Source organism: Mytilus californianus, unplaced genomic scaffold (assembly GCF_021869535.1).
Source record: "Mytilus californianus isolate M0D057914Y unplaced genomic scaffold, xbMytCali1.0.p SCAF_8, whole genome shotgun sequence".
In the NCBI taxonomy this organism is placed as follows: domain Eukaryota; kingdom Metazoa; phylum Mollusca; class Bivalvia; order Mytilida; family Mytilidae; genus Mytilus; species Mytilus californianus.
In genome coordinates, this window is record NW_026262734.1 from 57,020,108 (window position 1) to 57,039,828 (window position 19,721).

The 19,721-nt window shown below is 31.5% G+C and overlaps 1 long non-coding RNA gene across 2 annotated transcripts; it reads right to left on the reverse strand.

Annotated features, from left to right (window-relative positions):
- Positions 1 to 1,541: 1,541 nt before the first annotated feature.
- Positions 1,542 to 15,247, reverse strand: LOC127711088 (uncharacterized). Of its 2 annotated transcripts, none has more exons than XR_007986481.1 (4): positions 15,063 to 15,247; positions 14,236 to 14,409; positions 13,763 to 13,806; positions 1,542 to 2,294 (listed from the first exon to the last, which is right to left on the reverse strand). It is a non-coding gene; the product is annotated as an uncharacterized LOC127711088 (long non-coding RNA). The 2 variants fall into 2 exon arrangements; XR_007986480.1 differs by lacking the exon at positions 1,542 to 2,294 and adding an exon at positions 10,821 to 11,573.
- Positions 15,248 to 19,721: the final 4,474 nt, after the last annotated feature.

The following is a 19,721-nucleotide window of genomic DNA, read 5'->3' on the forward strand; positions in this document are numbered from 1 at the left end:
TGCCAATGTGACAACTATCCATCCAAGTCACAATTTGTAAAAGTAAACCATTATATGTAAAAGAAACATCGCTGTCTTATAAAGGAAAATTAACAATATGGAATGTGAATCGTCTCTTTTCTCGTAAATTTTAATATGGAAAAGGACAACTACTGCTGTTTATATTATGTTAGATTTATCTAAAGTAAGTTTTTTTGGTAATTGTCGGTAGTAAATTTAGAGAACTCTGGATTATTTAACGAAAAAAAATCATCAAAATAGGTAGGTATTGTTGAATGTATCAACTAAATGTAACAATGACGTGTCTGTACTGAGTTAAGTCATAAACTGAGATTCATAACAATACAGGAATAAAGTTGTTATTAAAGGTGCACATTTAGTACCCATAGGAATACCTACTGCTTGTCGATACACTTTATTGCCGGAACGTACATATATGTTGCCCAGGAGAAATTTTAAAGCTTCAATCATATCTTCACATTTCCAGTAATGCATGATTAAGAAATGAAGCAAACTTAGCTCCTCATCGAAAACGGTAAAACTTTTAAACAGGCATGTAATAACCAAAAATAAAAGGGAAGACAAGCGTGACAAGCCGTTGAAAGGGTGATTCATTTGCCCAATATCAAGCCCATAATGTCAAAACAAATATACTTTCAATTAATGAATCAAAGTATGAAAAAGTAAAATAGAACGATTTTAAACGTAGCGTTCTGGCAATCATCATGTTCATCAGATGTCTTTTTTTCTTTTTTGGATTTGGTAATTTTTACTGTCCTCTCCCCATTTCCCTATATCTGTTGTTTTTTGCAAAAGACTACGTTTAACTTAGCTAATGCTATATGTATTGGTTTTCTTGTTTCGCTTGTTACTTTTTCTGGACCCTTTTAAGATGCTGTTTACTAAACTGTATCGATTTTCCTCATTGTCCATGCCGTTTGTTGACACATTTTTGCTTACTTCCATTTAGTCTCTTGTGAATAGTTTTCTGGTTGGTAATCAAACCACATCGTCATATTTAGAGCTCTTTACGGATAGTTTGTTTATGTGTTGCTACTGCAAATATATAGGCACTTCCTGTGATATTTTTTTTTTTATTTTTGAAAATATATTACATATAATACAGAATGAATTCATTAATATTATGTTTAATACAAATATTTTGTTAATTCGTTCAGATGATTTGGTTTATGACCAAAGACAGGAATAAACAAATAAACCTATTAATTCCCAGCAACTGCGGCGACAAAAAAAAAGGGTCCGTACGTTGGTTCATCAGGGAATAAGTTTGAAAATAGGATCTAGCAGAACCGTGAATTGCCTAAGTGGCCAAATTTTTCACCCGGCGATCAGAACAAAAATGAAATATTTTCTTTGCGGAAATCATTCAATTTGTTATCCTTTGCGAGTTTCGTTTTATAATTTTTGACAAGATTTAAATGTAACTGAGCCTTCCCGAAAACGATGTCTTCAGTTAATTCATTCACTCATTGCCGACAGTTTAAAATTAAGGTATAGACTTGTATGACAAAATAGTGACATAGGTGGAAAACAAATATATCAAGTGTTTTATTAAAAACATTAAGTAAGAATCAATTTACAAAAAATTAAAACTTAGAGTCAAAAGTGCACTCAAAACTGACATGTAATAGTGCAAATGAAGGTAATTATATATGATGTTGATACTCTTTTGTCATGTTTGTATTAGGAATGAATTTAAATATAGGAACTAACAGAAATAAACTATGAAAATTAATGATTTTTCAAATTTTAGTTAAGACATAATCATCTATTCAAAACACAATATACCAGTATAATTATCCTGAAATGTCAATATACAAATTAAGTCCGAAGATGTCTACCATAGAGACCCCAGCTACCATACCAATACGAACAATACATGAGGTACTTCCCCAATCTTTCAATATGATAATCATGTTAATATTAAATTATACTTTTGTATTTTTGGATTATATTAACAACAAATAATCAAGTTTGTTAATACATTCATTATGCTCCAATTTGAGTTAAAATAGATAAATGGGACACCTAAATTAACATAAAATTCAACTCTCATGAATATCCCACTGCTGCACATCCTCCAGAGACACAAAGTCGTTATTGTCTTCACGAACAGATAAAGACTCTTCATCAGAAGAAATCAATGGATCTGCTGTTAAAGACAAGTCTATGTCAGCATACGGTGTCCTGTTTTCAGCTCCATGAATGTGAAATTTACTTTTAGCTTCAACAGGGTCAAAGATAACTTCAACGTAATTAAGAGTTGATGAATCCTGAAAAAAATGTTAAACATAATCGTTTCTATTATCACTCTCTTGCATAGCTGCCTCTTATTTGTTCATTTTGTCGTAATTTTATTCATGTGTGCCAATCTGAAAGCATTTGTTGCATATAAATCCATTCAGTATTTTAGATATTTTTATTAATTAAGATGAGATGAAGGTCAATATGAAACTTCCTGGACAAGAGAATAAAACTTAACAGAAGCAATCTGTTTTGAAGTCGTAAGTAGATCTGTCAACGGATATAACTACATACTTCAAGTTTGAAAGTAAAAAGCTTGTACACAGTTGCAAACTTTGCTTTGTAGAAAACTGATAGAAACTATAGGTATTGTGAGTAAAACTTAAACTATGCTTTGGTTGAGGAATTTATTCTGTTTTACATTTAATGTTTTTTATATGTATTCATAAACTTTTCGGAACAAATCAGAATGGACCGATTTCTTACAACACCGCTTAAATTGTACGACCTGACTGCCTTTATCTTCTGTCTATTCTGTCAGTTGTTTTAAACATGTTATATGAATGACATATTTGAACTGTTATAATTGCATCTGTTCAGCTCTGTTCCTTTGTATAAGTTATTTATTAAATGCGTACGAACTGTTAGTTATTTATAGCTAAGATTTAAACCATAAATTCTATTTTCGTTTATTGTTAATTGATTTATACATGTGTTATATTTGCATTTTAAATTTAATATGTTCTATTGATATACATTGTAATAATTTGACTTATTTTATTGCAGTTTAGTAGTACAGCGACTACTGTGATCATGCTGGTGGAATTTTATAATTACAATTTTTAAAACAAGTTGTATGGTTAATATATTTGCCGAAATTGAGATTGTCAAAAGTTTGGTCATACTGTCTGGTCCGGCCAATACAGAATTAAAACAAATAAGCTTAAAACAAATTATGAGTTCCCTTTGGCATAATAGAGTGAATATTCAAGGAAATTTCAGTTGATTTTGGGGAGAAAAATATCCGTACTGTGATGTGAACATCATTTCCATGAATCAACCCCAAAAATGATTCGGATCAAATGGTGTTTAAATATGTGCAAAACAACTTCATGTGGTAAATATTTTGAGAATGTTTTGATAAATTTAAATAAGGGGTTAGAAAGGAGTTGCGGACACAAAATGTGTAACCAAAAATGTATACTAGTGTGCAGATATGACAAAGAGCATAGCTTCTGGTTACATAATATTTGGCAATATCTATAGGCTTAAACCGGATATTATGTTCTGGATGAAAGAATGGTAAGTTTTGCTTTACATTAGACGTCTTAGTCTTCAGACGTGATATGAGTATTAGGGAACGACTGAGCAATAACGTTGATATAGGTAAGCACAGGTAAGTACAGTTACACAGTTAAACAGATTATATAGATGATAGTCTCTCACTAAATAGTTCAAAATTTGATGACTATATGAAATGCATCTTTCCCATCGGAACTTGTTAAGGATACAACAGATACAGTTAAGTCTGCCTCGTACAATTTGGATCGGTTTAACACAAAACTTTTCGACAAAAGAGATGATTTCAGCTTCCAAATTGTGATCTCTCCATTTCTCTTTAGCAATATTCCATCAGCGCTTGCATACGGGATTTGAGGTACGATATTCCAGGGCTGGTATTTCTTTTGATAATTTCCTTGATAAAGGATTGTTTGTCACAAAGAAGCTATCAAACCAAGAGTTCCAAGTGGTGAAGTTAAAATAATCCCTCCGTAAATTTTACGGACGCCATCATGTGTTAGTTGATCATTATGGAATATCCGTTCCACAGATGATAGCAGATATGTTCGAAATGTCGTTACTACAATCCCGTCTCTATTTCTCCGAATGTTACCTTCCGAATAAGACAAGTTTTTGGTGGGGTTCGTGTTACTCAATCATCAGTTTTCTATGTTCACCTTGTGTGTTATGTACTGTTGGTCTTTCTCATTTTTGGCCTAGCGTTTTCAGTTTACTTTCGACTTGTGAATTTTGATGGCCCTTTGTTATCTCTTGCCTATCTTATCAAAAGAAGTATTTGTTATTGTTGTATAAAAATATCATTACTATGATAGCAGAGACTGACGATTCCGTATTTTTTAATAGCCAATTATCCCGTTAGGGCACGTATTGTCAGAGTACTGTCCAAAATCAAACATAAAAAAATATTGTTCTTACGTAACAGATATTATTTTCTTCTCTTTTATTCAAGTCTGCACAGTCTGAAATATGTGAGTTAATAAACAAAATGATAAATATAAAAGCTATGACTCTTTAAAGTATACAATCGTTTTACAGATTTAAGTTTTCGTGTATCAGATTAGAAGATATTCGACCCTAATTCTGATCTAATTATGTTTTTCAAGAGTTTACAATTATGTGGTCTGACAATGGAGCGTAATTTGTCTTTCAGACTGGTCATTAGTCGGAATATTTTTGAAACTCATTATTAGATAGTGCATATAGACTGTAGTTTTCTGTATATATGTCACATACGTGATGATTTGTGTTAAAATGATTATTCAGATTTTGCAATTTGTAATGTCATATGATAGCTTATACTTAAGTAATTTTATATATGGTGAATGATTTTTTTATTCCGATTGTAATCGAGAGTTTAATTACGATTTTATACTTATTATTAAACCTACCAAACGGCCGCCTGCTGTCTTCTGTTCCAACAATTTTATAACCTACTATTTGTCTTTTTTTGGAGTTTTTGCTCTCCTGTCTAATAGAAAATATGCGGACATGATCTTCCAATGATTTTTCTTGATTTTGTTTCTAATGTATAGGCCTTTTGCCTTTTGCGTAGTTCTTACAATGAATGTTGATGGAATATATGTGTGAAATCGGATGATAATTTGTTATTGAAATTTGTATCTAATTCACGAGCAACTTCAAATGCAAATAGAAAAATTATTTTACGGTTTTTTTTTCTTGCAATTTTTGATTTAACATTCTTGAAGGTAGCACGGTAGTATTTGCATTCCAGAATTTAGGTTGCTCTTTTGTGTACCCTACTTAAGTCAATGTATCTGAACATTATGATTGGACAAAAAATACAGTATCAACTGAACATACTTTCCCAAACTGAGGGATGAATCAGGTGTAGAAAAATATGAAATAATTTTACATACAGATGAAAATGAATTTTTGAGAATTTTTTTAAATTTTGTATTCACTGCACGATAAAAGACCTAAAAGCACTAGTGGCCTTAGGTTCTTAAAGATAGCAAAAAAAGTAAACGGTCATGATACATATTCAAATTCATTTCTGAATAGTAAAATGAAAGTACTTCAGTTAACTGTGAATGTAGAATTTTTAGCAGTGTTAGAAAGTGGTGAAAATTCTAACAAGGCTATCATTATCCCTTATGGGCCAGGAAATACTACCGTGCCACCTTAAGGGGGATATACATGTTTACACTAAATCAATGAAGGATTTTTTTTTACTTATGCAATTTGTAAGTTTATCAATAAAAAGTTGATTAAGGGCAACTATGATAAAACAGCCCTTAAATTCCACCCCTGGGAGTGAAAATTGCTGATTCAGCAAATTTTGCCTGATCTGTGGGTAATAAAGTAAAAATTTACCTAGAAAGTAGAACTTCATTATTTTTATGTAACTTGCAATACATTTTTAATTATAAAGGCTCGCTTTAACTTTTCGTAGTGTCTGACACATGTGCAACCACTGGAATATGAGACGCGACATATTTTATTTGCCTGTACATCCTATTATTTTCACCGAAATAAATAAATTGCATAATTTCTTATTTTTTTCCACACAGGTACAGCTTTACTAAGTTTTCTTTAGGTTTAATTTGTAGTTCTGTGGTAACATGACACCAGTATGAGCTTTTTTGGAACCAGCAAGAGGTTAAGGGGTCCTTACTTATTCATTTAGCCCTCATATTTGACTGAAATAGACATAGTAATAGGGGTTTCTTTACACTGACAAGATATTTTTTTTACAAAGAATGTAATTATGACTGTTTATCAGCAAGATTAAATAGTTTATTCATTTTCCATGCAAATGTCATTAATTGTTTTGATTTTCTGACAATGAAAAGCACAATAAAGGTAAAATGATTATGTAAGGGGACATAATTTAACTTAATGCATACATGAGAAATAGACAAACAGTCAACTAAGAGATATATTCTAGTACATATATTGTCAAAAAGATTTTAGAACGATAGTTAACTGCCATCTTAAGAATCTTGTTGTGTTGCCTTCATAATCTGGAAATGCTTAAAGTAATGTAAGGCATGCTGTAAAATGTGGAAAGGACTTTAATATCATTTTTCATGATTTGGTGCTTAAACTGTTTCTTTCAGTCAGATTAACTATAAATAGAGTTGGCAATCCAATAATTCCTCCAGAATCACCATGTTTGACTTCTGTGTTGATTTGAAACATCATATATTTGGATTGTGTTCACTCCTTAAGTAAAAATGGTAAGATGATAAAAAAACGAAAATCTGCCAGCTGGGGTAGGGGTGTAATCCTTCAATTTTTTTTGGGTAAGAAATAAGTTCAGACTAGTATTCTTTATTGTAATATGTTACATAGTAAGAAGGCTATGCATCATAGGTGTCATGACTGATTTCAAGATTGAAATGTCTTGGTTAAGGTAGCGCGGTAGTATTTGCATTCCAGAATTTAGGTTGCTCTTTTGTTCACCCTACTTAAGTCAATGTATCTGAACATTATGATTGGACAAAAAATACAGTATCAACTGAACATACTTTCCCAAACTGAGGGATGAATCAGGTGTAGAAAAATATGAAATAATTTTACATACAGATGAAAATGAATTTTTGAGAATTTTTTTAAATTTTGTATTCACTGCACGATAAAAGACCTAAAAGCACTAGTGGCCTTAGGTTCTTAAAGATAGTAAAAAAAGTTAACGGTCATGATACATATTCAAATTCATTTCTGAATAGTAAATGAAAGTATTTCAGTTAACTGTGAATGTAGAATTTTTAGCAGTGTTAGAAAGTGGTGAAAATTCTAAAAAGGCTATCATTATCCCTTATGGGCCAGGAAATACTACCGTGCCACCTTAAGCTTTACACAAGTGATCGCAAAAGTTTGGATAAGGTAACTTTCTCATGAAATCATATAATGTTAGATACGGAGAATATGTGAGAGGAATTTATATGTGTCATATTGCCTCAACCTCATTTCCATTCTTAATTTGTCAGTTTTCTACAAAAAAGAATAAGCCCCACAATTTTTGTTGTTGCAATAAAACGCAAAGATTTACGAGATAACGCAAACTTTATATATATTCTATTAAATAATTCCTTAATAAATATTGTTTTTGGCAAGTAAATGAAACAAAAATATTTTAATAATTTTCAGATAAAAACACATGTGCAGAGTCATGCAAGAACTTAGCGCTAATGTTATCACAGATGTGAAACATATCGTTTCATATCTGCACAGTTTTCTATGACAGTTTTCACAACTGTACGTTTCAATTTTCCATAAGTCAAAACTTTCAAAATCACATCCTTTCCACCGAAATTGTTCATATTATATATATTTTCATGTAAAATTCATATAATTTTTTGATTCAAAGATCAGTCTCAACATGTGTATAATTGCGACACAAGTATTCTCTTATTCCTATGTATCTTTATGATAATGACTTAGCCTCATGTTCAAAGTCGTTCTCTTACCAATAACAAACCCCAATTTTACTGACAGACAGACCTGAAATTGCCTATGTTCACAAAACATTACTTTTCACGTAAAATGATACTTATAATATGTAAATTTAATTTAGTATTTGATTTTAAGATAAAAATTAAAATGTTAGAATTTAGATGTAAATATATTTTTGTGTGGCACGAAAAAGCTTTCGTAGTTTTCTTTGTGATGTATACAGTCAACAGTTATTTTGCACAGTGAGCTAACACGTTTTGGTAAGTTAACTGGTCGCTAGATGTATGCTTACCTTCTCACATGTCATTATTTTTCACTCTCTGTTAGTCAAATTGATTTTGGAATGAATCATTAACTAAACATCATAAGAATATTATATTTATGCATTTTTTAAGCTACAGTTGCCTTTTAAATAAATATTATTATGTCTAAGAGTACTTGCATTTTCTCCAAATTATTCAACGTTGAACAAGTTAAAACCCATGCCACAGAGTCATCTATAAAAGGCCCCGAAATGACAAATGTATAACAATTTAAGCGACATAAAAATTGTACTCCTTGGTACTCACTCATTGTGTTGAGTTAAATACTACAATGTGTTTGATACCAGTAGAGGTATAACAAAATTCATGTGTATTTTACACAAGTGCCGAGTTCTCACAGTCAGAAATAAAAAAAAAACCGATGCAAAATCCTTATATAAACCCGTTTCCGGACGTTTGATCTAAATATAAGAAATATTCTTACTACATGTATATAAAGATAATCAAGGTTATACCATTTTTTTGTATAAGTAACCCAACCTTCATTCCATTTTGAAAGTAATGTTTTGGAATTCACCATGGTTTTTCAATCACAGTTGCAAAGCTCAAGAAGTACTGTATGTTTTTCTTAAACAAATAAGATTTTGTTGAGAGAGATTTGTGTTACGCAGTGTTTTAGTTTATTGATAAATAATTTGTTGTTGCTTATTAAAAAGGTCGGTCAATTCTAAAAACGTATCCAATCGTGTCGAGTGCGTTGACATATACGTATCTGAGGACATACTAAAATACTATGTCGTACTATCCCTGAGTTAAATATCGTTCAATATGTGTTGGATTTGTTCTAATGAGATACGTGGCACTATGGGTGTAGTACACATAAATGTCCATGCTTAATTATCCTGCGCCTGGAACATAACCGAATCGAGTGCACTTTATTTTTTAGCAACACAAAATAAAGATGATGTTTAAGTCAGTGAACATGAAATTTTTAAATAAAAGATAATAAATATAAGAAGATGTGGTATGCGTGCCAATGTGACAACTATCCATCCAAGTCACAATTTGTAAAAGTAAACCATTATATGTAAAAGAAACATCGCTGTCTTATAAAGGAAAATTAACAATATGGAATGTGAATCGTCTCTTTTCTCGTAAATTTTAATATGGAAAAGGACAACTACTGCTGTTTATATTATGTTAGATTTATCTAAAGTAAGTTTTTTTGGTAATTGTCGGTAGTAAATTTAGAGAACTCTGGATTATTTAACGAAAAAAAATAATCAAAATAGGTAGGTATTGTTGAATGTATCAACTAAATGTAACAATGACGTGTCTGTACTGAGTTAAGTCATAAACTGAGATTCATAACAATACAGGAATAAAGTTGTTATTAAAGGTGCACATTCAGTACCCATAGGAATACCTACTGCTTGTCGATACACTTTATTGCCGGAACGTACATATATGTTGCCCAGGAGAAATTTTAAAGCTTCAATCATATCTTCACATTTCCAGTAATGCATGATTAAGAAATGAAGCAAACTTAGCTCCTCATCGAAAACGGTAAAACTTTTAAACAGGCATGTAATAACCAAAAATAAAAGGGAAGACAAGCGTGACAAGCCGTTGAAAGGGTGATTCATTTGCCCAATATCAAGCCCATAATGTCAAAACAAATATACTTTCAATTAATGAATCAAAGTATGAAAAAGTAAAATAGAACGATTTTAAACGTAGCGTTCTGGCAATCATCATGTTCATCAGATGTCTTTTTTTCTTTTTTGGATTTGGTAATTTTTACTGTCCTCTACCCATTTCCCTATATCTGTTGTTTTTTGCAAAAGACTACGTTTAACTTAGCTAATGCTATATGTATTGGTTTTCTTGTTTCGCTTGTTACTTTTTCTGGACCCTTTTAAGATGCTGTTTACTAAACTGTATCGATTTTCCTCATTGTCCATGCCGTTTGTTGACACATTTTTGCTTACTTCCATTTAGTCTCTTGTGAATAGTTTTCTGGTTGGTAATCAAACCACATCGTCATATTTAGAGCTCTTTACGGATAGTTTGTTTATGTGTTGCTACTGCAAATATATAGGCACTTCCTGTGATATTTTTTTTTTTATTTTTGAAAATATATTACATATAATACAGAATGAATTCATTAATATTATGTTTAATACAAATATTTTGTTAATTCGTTCAGATGATTTGGTTTATGACCAAAGACAGGAATAAACAAATAAACCTATTAATTCCCAGCAACTGCGGCGACAAAAAAAAGGGTCCGTACGTTGGTTCATCAGGGAATAAGTTTGAAAATAGGATCTAGCAGAACCGTGAATTGCCTAAGTGGCCAAATTTTTCACCCGGCGATCAGAACAAAAATGAAATATTTTCTTTGCGGAAATCATTCAATTTGTTATCCTTTGCGAGTTTCGTTTTATAATTTTTGACAAGATTTAAATGTAACTGAGCCTTCCCGAAAACGATGTCTTCAGTTAATTCATTCACTCATTGCCGACAGTTTAAAATTAAGGTATAGACTTGTATGACAAAATAGTGACATAGGTGGAAAACAAATATATCAAGTGTTTTATTAAAAACATTAAGTAAGAATCAATTTACAAAAAATTAAAACTTAGAGTCAAAAGTGCACTCAAAACTGACATGTAATAGTGCAAATGAAGGTAATTATATATGATGTTGATACTCTTTTGTCATGTTTGTATTAGGAATGAATTTAAATATAGGAACTAACAGAAATAAACTATGAAAATTAATGATTTTTCAAATTTTAGTTAAGACATAATCATCTATTCAAAACACAATATACCAGTATAATTATCCTGAAATGTCAATATACAAATTAAGTCCGAAGATGTCTACCATAGAGACCCCAGCTACCATACCAATACGAACAATACATGAGGTACTTCCCCAATCTTTCAATATGATAATCATGTTAATATTAAATTATACTTTTGTATTTTTGGATTATATTAACAACAAATAATCAAGTTTGTTAATACATTCATTATGCTCCAATTTGAGTTAAAATAGATAAATGGGACACCTAAATTAACATAAAATTCAACTCTCATGAATATCCCACTGCTGCACATCCTCCAGAGACACAAAGTCGTTATTGTCTTCACGAACAGATAAAGACTCTTCATCAGAAGAAATCAATGGATCTGCTGTTAAAGACAAGTCTATGTCAGCATACGGTGTCCTGTTTTCAGCTCCATGAATGTGAAATTTACTTTTAGCTTCAACAGGGTCAAAGATAACTTCAACGTAATTAAGAGTTGATGAATCCTGAAAAAAAATGTTAAACATAATCGTTTCTATTATCACTCTCTTGCATAGCTGCCTCTTATTTGTTCATTTTGTCGTAATTTTATTCATGTGTGCCAATCTGAAAGCATTTGTTGCATATAAATCCATTCAGTATTTTAGATATTTTTATTAATTAAGATGAGATGAAGGTCAATATGAAACTTCCTGGACAAGAGAATAAAACTTAACAGAAGCAATCTGTTTTGAAGTCGTAAGTAGATCTGTCAACGGATATAACTACATACTTCAAGTTTGAAAGTAAAAAGCTTGTACACAGTTGCAAACTTTGCTTTGTAGAAAACTGATAGAAACTATAGGTATTGTGAGTAAAACTTAAACTATGCTTTGGTTGAGGAATTTATTCTGTTTTACATTTAATGTTTTTTATATGTATTCATAAACTTTTCGGAACAAATCAGAATGGACCGATTTCTTACAACACCGCTTAAATTGTACGACCTGACTGCCTTTATCTTCTGTCTATTCTGTCAGTTGTTTTAAACATGTTATATGAATGACATATTTGAACTGTTATAATTGCATCTGTTCAGCTCTGTTCCTTTGTATAAGTTATTTATTAAATGCGTACGAACTGTTAGTTATTTATAGCTAAGATTTAAACCATAAATTCTATTTTCGTTTATTGTTAATTGATTTATACATGTGTTATATTTGCATTTTAAATTTAATATGTTCTATTGATATACATTGTAATAATTTGACTTATTTTATTGCAGTTTAGTAGTACAGCGACTACTGTGATCATGCTGGTGGAATTTTATAATTACAATTTTTAAAACAAGTTGTATGGTTAATATATTTGCCGAAATTGAGATTGTCAAAAGTTTGGTCATACTGTCTGGTCCGGCCAATACAGAATTAAAAAAAATAAGCTTAAAACAAATTATGAGTTCCCTTTGGCATAATAGAGTGAATATTCAAGGAAATTTCAGTTGATTTTGGGGAGAAAAATATCCGTACTGTGATGTGAACATCATTTCCATGAATCAACCCCAAAAATGATTCGGATCAAATGGTGTTTAAATATGTGCAAAACAACTTCATGTGGTAAATATTTTGAGAATGTTTTGATAAATTTAAATAAGGGGTTAGAAAGGAGTTGCGGACACAAAATGTGTAACCAAAAATGTATACTAGTGTGCAGATATGACAAAGAGCATAGCTTCTGGTTACATAATATTTGGCAATATCTATAGGCTTAAACCGGATATTATGTTCTGGATGAAAGAATGGTAAGTTTTGCTTTACATTAGACGTCTTAGTCTTCAGACGTGATATGAGTATTAGGGAACGACTGAGCAATAACGTTGATATAGGTAAGCACAGGTAAGTACAGTTACACAGTTAAACAGATTATATAGATGATAGTCTCTCACTAAATAGTTCAAAATTTGATGACTATATGAAATGCATCTTTCCCATCGGAACTTGTTAAGGATACAACAGATACAGTTAAGTCTGCCTCGTACAATTTGGATCGGTTTAACACAAAACTTTTCGACAAAAAAGATGATTTCAGCTTCCAAATTGTGATCTCTCCATTTCTCTTTAGCAATATTCCATCAGCGCTTGCATACGGGATTTGAGGTACGATATTCCAGGGCTGGTATTTCTTTTGATAATTTCCTTGATAAAGGATTGTTTGTCACAAAGAAGCTATCAAACCAAGAGTTCCAAGTGGTGAAGTTAAAATAATCCCTCCGTAAATTTTACGGACGCCATCATGTGTTAGTTGATCATTATGGAATATCCGTTCCACAGATGATAGCAGATATGTTCGAAATGTCGTTACTACAATCCCGTCTCTATTTCTCCGAATGTTACCTTCCGAATAAGACAAGTTTTTGGTGGGGTTCGTGTTACTCAATCATCAGTTTTCTATGTTCACCTTGTGTGTTATGTACTGTTGGTCTTTCTCATTTTTGGCCTAGCGTTTTCAGTTTACTTTCGACTTGTGAATTTTGATGGCCCTTTGTTATCTCTTGCCTATCTTATCAAAAGAAGTATTTGTTATTGTTGTATAAAAATATCATTACTATGATAGCAGAGACTGACGATTCCGTATTTTTTAATAGCCAATTATCCCGTTAGGGCACGTATTGTCAGAGTACTGTCCAAAATCAAACATAAAAAAATATTGTTCTTACGTAACAGATATTATTTTCTTCTCTTTTATTCAAGTCTGCACAGTCTGAAATATGTGAGTTAATAAACAAAATGATCAATATAAAAGCTATGACTCTTTAAAGTATACAATCGTTTTACAGATTTAAGTTTTCGTGTATCAGATTAGAAGATATTCGACCCTAATTCTGATCTAATTATGTTTTTCAAGAGTTTACAATTATGTGGTCTGACAATGGAGCGTAATTTGTCTTTCAGACTGGTCATTAGTCGGAATATTTTTGAAACTCATTATTAGATAGTGCATATAGACTGTAGTTTTCTGTATATATGTCACATACGTGATGATTTGTGTTAAAATGATTATTCAGATTTTGCAATTTGTAATGTCATATGATAGCTTATACTTAAGTAATTTTATATATGGTGAATGATTTTTTTATTCCGATTGTAATCGAGAGTTTAATTACGATTTTATACTTATTATTAAACCTACCAAACGGCCGCCTGCTGTCTTCTGTTCCAACAATTTTATAACCTACTATTTGTCTTTTCACATTTGTTTTGATTTTATCAATGGAACGATTGGCTGTCTCCAAAATACCAGAAGCTGTTGATGGTTCAGTTAGATCACTTGCAGACTGGTATAAGCTATTCTCGATAGCAGCACCTTTCAAAATAAAAAGTTCAGTTCAATTATTTTGATAACACTTTCTTATATTTGAATTTCATATTATATCTAAATATATATAATACTTAATTCCATTCTCAATTTTATTTAAACCCACACGTTTTATTATTCTAAAGGATATTTATGCAATGTTACAAGCGTCGTATTGGTCATAGAAGACATAACTGACATGACACAAATCTAAAGCCCGTGTTTCAATCCTTCTTTTAAAAAAGACATTTTCAAAACCGTTGCGGTCGTCAGCGCACGCATGTGTAAGTGTGTATCCTTATTCCTATGAAAACGTGTTAAACGTTTAAAGAATTCCTGCTTAATCAATAATGTGTGTGGCGTTGGAGTAGATTGAAAAGTGTGTTTGTGTTCAAGGGGGATACGTCTTAAAATACGGACAAGCAAACCAAAATAAATTTCTATGGTTCAGTAGTTTAGAAAGTATTCAATATCTTCATTCATTGATATTGTAAATTTATGTGACTCGTAGTAATCTTAGATATATGTTGATCGTAGTTACTTAATCTTGTAAAAGTCCACCCAATAAATAAGTCTGTTGACACTGTAAAGACTCGTATGTTTAATGCTATGAATGAAGATTTCAGTATAAACTAATGTACATGCAATATACATTTCCGTACCTTGATTAGAATGTTCAACTATTTGCGATCTACAATTGAATGTTAAATGTTAGCGCACATTTATTTCAGAATCAATTTAAGATAAAAGTTAAAAAAAAATGCAATAGTAATTTCACTGAACAATCAGTTGAGATGTTTAAAAGTTTTTACAATACTGCGTATTGTTTAGATTCGTACGTTAAAACTTAATGTTCATCTCATTTACGAATAAAACATCAATCAATCAATCATAGGCGAAAAAGCGAAGAAGTGCATTCACTACGATGTCATCAAAGAATTTGTTTTAAAATTGAGAAGCTTTTAGTTAAAACAATTACAAAATTATAAAATTTCAGTAAAGCCCTGATTGCACCATGTCTTTTTGTCAATTTGTTAAAGATGTTGTTAATAATTAAGTTATTTTATGCGTTTGAATATTGTATACAAATAAAAGCACATAATAATTACTGTCTTTGTGTTATAACAGATACTTGTAAATTCCAAGCTATGCTTTACCTAAAAACATAAGACATTCAAGAAAAATAGTGTAAAGTAATCTAAGGAAACTGTAATTTGAAATAATATCATACAAGCTGGAAAGCATTTTTTTGTCTGGAGACTTCGTACGATTTTGAACTGCCTCAGACAATGCTTGTTAGTTGACCTTTGATATCAGTTTCATTGAAGCTCTTCAAGTATTGATAAACCATGGCTTTCGAGTTTTTTGGTTTGAACGTTAATGTTTATTACATACATCTCCAGAGGCGCTTAGGAAAAACCAAGTTAAGTTAGGGCTTTTTATATTATATTACTCGGAGAGCGTCGAAACCGATGCTGATGGACTACTATTTCCAAGAGAATCGTCAGCTCATGTAGTCAGTCGGTGCTTCGATACTGCATGATTTACCGTTCTTCAAATCTCCAATGAAAAAAGTACAGTATATGTATGACTATAATCCAACTCACCCAGGAAAAGTTCACTTCATTTGAATTGGCGATCTGTTTTCGGTTTCTTTCGTTCATATAGCCGTCCAAGTATTTACACATCATTTTTTCGTGATGTAGATCAATCTAGATAAGCGCATTCGATGCACATAATCTATGAAGGGCCATTGAAATACCATATGCCCAGATCCTGAACCCAATTAAATCAAATCAAATGAGTGCATGACGACAAAAACCAAAGAGGTTCGCAATATTTAAGATGCTCAATCGACTGCTGACACAGACAGAAAACTATCGTTAGCGGGAAGGAGTAAATGAGGAGGAATGACAAAAATCTTCAGAAATCAAAACAGAACGAAATACACAAAAGATTGAAAATATTTCATTGATAAAAATAAGAAAAAGCTCAATCAAAACACTGAAGCAACAATCTACAGAAATATTTAACAATCAATAGTTTGCATTTCTGAGCTTCATAATGACAACTGTCGAAAAGTCTTAAACAATGAAAGGTCGGTCCTCTATTGTACAGCGAGAAAATCTTGTTGACATTAGTGGCCTCATATGGTGTATGATTGTCTAATAAGGTGCAATTACAATTACAGACCGGGTGTCCCGCAATGCTTTGAGGAATCTGACATCACTCTAATTGCTGTTCCAGTAGTTATTACATCATCCAATAAAATTTAGGCCTTCACATTTTTAAAGTATCATTACTAAATTACAAGGGGATCTCGCAAGGTCTTTAAAACAGAAAGTTGAACGGTGTCTTTTCACACCCCTGTACAAAATGCGTGGATAAAGGTCAGTATTGAAATCAGATCTAAGTGCAAAATTGAATATCGCTTGCAGGAAATACATCAAATAAAAATAGAGTATGATGAAACGACTTCTTTGATAAGGTACTGATATAGTTTATTCATCTGGCAAGGACAAGAGTGTCGCGATTGGTTTTACTTTGAGTAGTAGAAAAACACTTTAATAATTATATAATACTCATGAAAATAGAATAAAATAAATGATTATTGTCGATTCAGGTTAGAAAACAACCTTTTCAACACTAGATAATTTCAGAATTTACAAGAACCATGTATTTTTGAATATTAAGAAGATCTGGAGTGCCATTTAGACAACTAGCCGTCCAAGTCACAATGTATAAACAGTTATCAATTATAGGTCTTCAACACGGAGCCTTAGAGCACACCGGAAAGCAAGCTATTAAGGGCACTAAAAGACACTCAAACATTTGTATTTCCTACATTGTCTTAACAAATGATTTCGACACCAAGTTTAATCAACATTTCAACCTAAGTGTTTGAGTTTTTGATTGCGTGTAAGAAGATATTAACAGGACGACAAAACTCTATTTAACTTGAACCTAAAACAAAGTGAGACTTTCAAAGAATTTGCCACTGCCGCTACTCAACATAAATGAGTATATCGGTCCTAATTGTACCCGTATAGAATCGTCCTGATTCTTACATTATCTGCTTGTCAAAGCATGTGTCGACATTAGAAGTACATTTCAAGAATAAGTCACGATGTAAAATAAACACCATGAACATTTAAGATTTAATAAGATGCTAGAGATGTTGTGCTCAGTAGCAAAGAAACCAGACATTAATTTTGTTATAAAGTAGCTAGGAATCTTTATATTTCGATATACCTATGAGATACATTTTTCTTAGCTGAAAAATAAATAATAATAGGTTAAGCTTTGTAAATAAAAATACACTTTCATATAATAAAACTACTTTTATTCAACCATTTCTATCACACATGCACGATCAAACGTTTCTAAACTTAAAAAGTACTAGAACACACCCGTAAAATCGCGGGCCTCTAGAGCGTGGTTGACAAGTGTAAAATGTGAATGGATGAATTTTTGTAAAATATTTTATGACTGGAGAAACCCGGGAAAGGTACAAAAAGTACATTGTATCTGAAACATTACCTGATGTCAATATAACATTTTGAATTTTTCACCAGTTCAAAATATTGGATATAAATCTAAAGAATGTCAACGCAAAGGTCAACTATTTGTAGTAACATAAACGCATAATGTTTTGGAGGCTAGTTGCTTTGTCACCATGCATTTTGTTTCGTTCGTCGAGGACAGAGTAATCGATATGTTAAATTTTTCAATTTTAGTCCTTCTATACGGATTCTACTATATTCTGCTAATGAAATCAGATAATTATATGATATTTGCAAATAAGATTCAAATTATAAAATACTTTATACACATTGCGATAAGGGCATGAAATTGTAATATTTTATTGAATTCTGGAAATGGCGTAAGTCTTTAAATGGTGTTGATTTTTCAGAATGCAAATTAATTCTAAAATTGGGTGCTTATTACGTCATATGGATAAAGACTTAATAAAATGCTCAATTAACCATAACCACTATAACTCGACGACGTCACAATACAATGTGTGCATAAAGAATGCCATATTTTACTGAAATGGCGTCAGAGTTTTCAGTGGGAAACTTTACCATATAAGAATCAATATAATTTATGCATTTCATTTGTTTTCATTTTCACATGTCCTGGGTCTTTATATTCCTTTATTATATCCTCTGCTTTTGATCTGAAAAAATTCCAATAAAACGACCCAGGAAATAAGCAGAATTCAGGATGTGCGTGTTTGTCAAAGTAAGAGAATCATGCATATTAACGTAATTTACAAGTACAATTATGTAATACTACATTAGCTGTAAATCAAAATATTTAGCTGATTAAACAAGATATACCTTTTCGACGTCGCCAACATATAAATATTGAGCAAATTGTTAAAACAGTTGTCACTAATATAACTATTGTGTACCCTATCCAGAAACTCTTTTTCTCGTCTAAAATATAAAAAAAAAAAACACTTAGATATTTATCTAATATTATACAAAAATACGTTTGTATATTCTTTATTTCCATATACACGAGACATGAACAGTTCAGCAACAAAACACTAGCGCTCTTATATAAGTAAACCTAGAGGGAAAAGATGTGGCAACAATACCAAATTCATACGATACCAGACATTTGAAGGTGGTAAATACATGTAGTCAGCACTGGATTTATCGTCCGGCAGTTAACCCTTTGCTAAAATGAAGCACTTGGTGAGCAGTGTGTGACGTGTAAACAGGAGACCAGCCCCTAACAGAGTGGGCACATCAAACGAATGTTTGATAAAGGGAAATGTCAAAGATCTCAGTGTTGTTCGTTGGTTGCCATGCAACATGTCTGTCCCTTTCAAATGTGCACTTATTTTTCACGAACAGTCCGAATCCATCCCGGTCGATCTACCTTCCTGAATTCTAATTGTATAAATTTTCTCCTGACTCTGTATGTAATGTTTTCCATTAGTCGTTAAACAACAAAACATCAATTGATAGTATTCATTGGAGGAAAACAAAATTCAAAATTAACCGACCCAATCCTGACTGGATACATACAATCAAGTGAAGATAATGAGAAATTTCCTTTTTTTCAAATCAATTGAATAACATAAGAAGCACACAAGAACAACGATTGGTAAGGAAAACCAGCAACAATACATGGACATCAATAATATGAAAGTACAATAAATTCCGTTTTTCATCAATTTATGATGTATTTGCCGTTATTTCATGATATCAGGGTAAAATTGAAAGACTTTAAGCATGAAGTTTAGAAGAAGCAATCTTAATAAAGTAAAGACCATATAAAAATACAAAGAATAAATCTATCTTGAA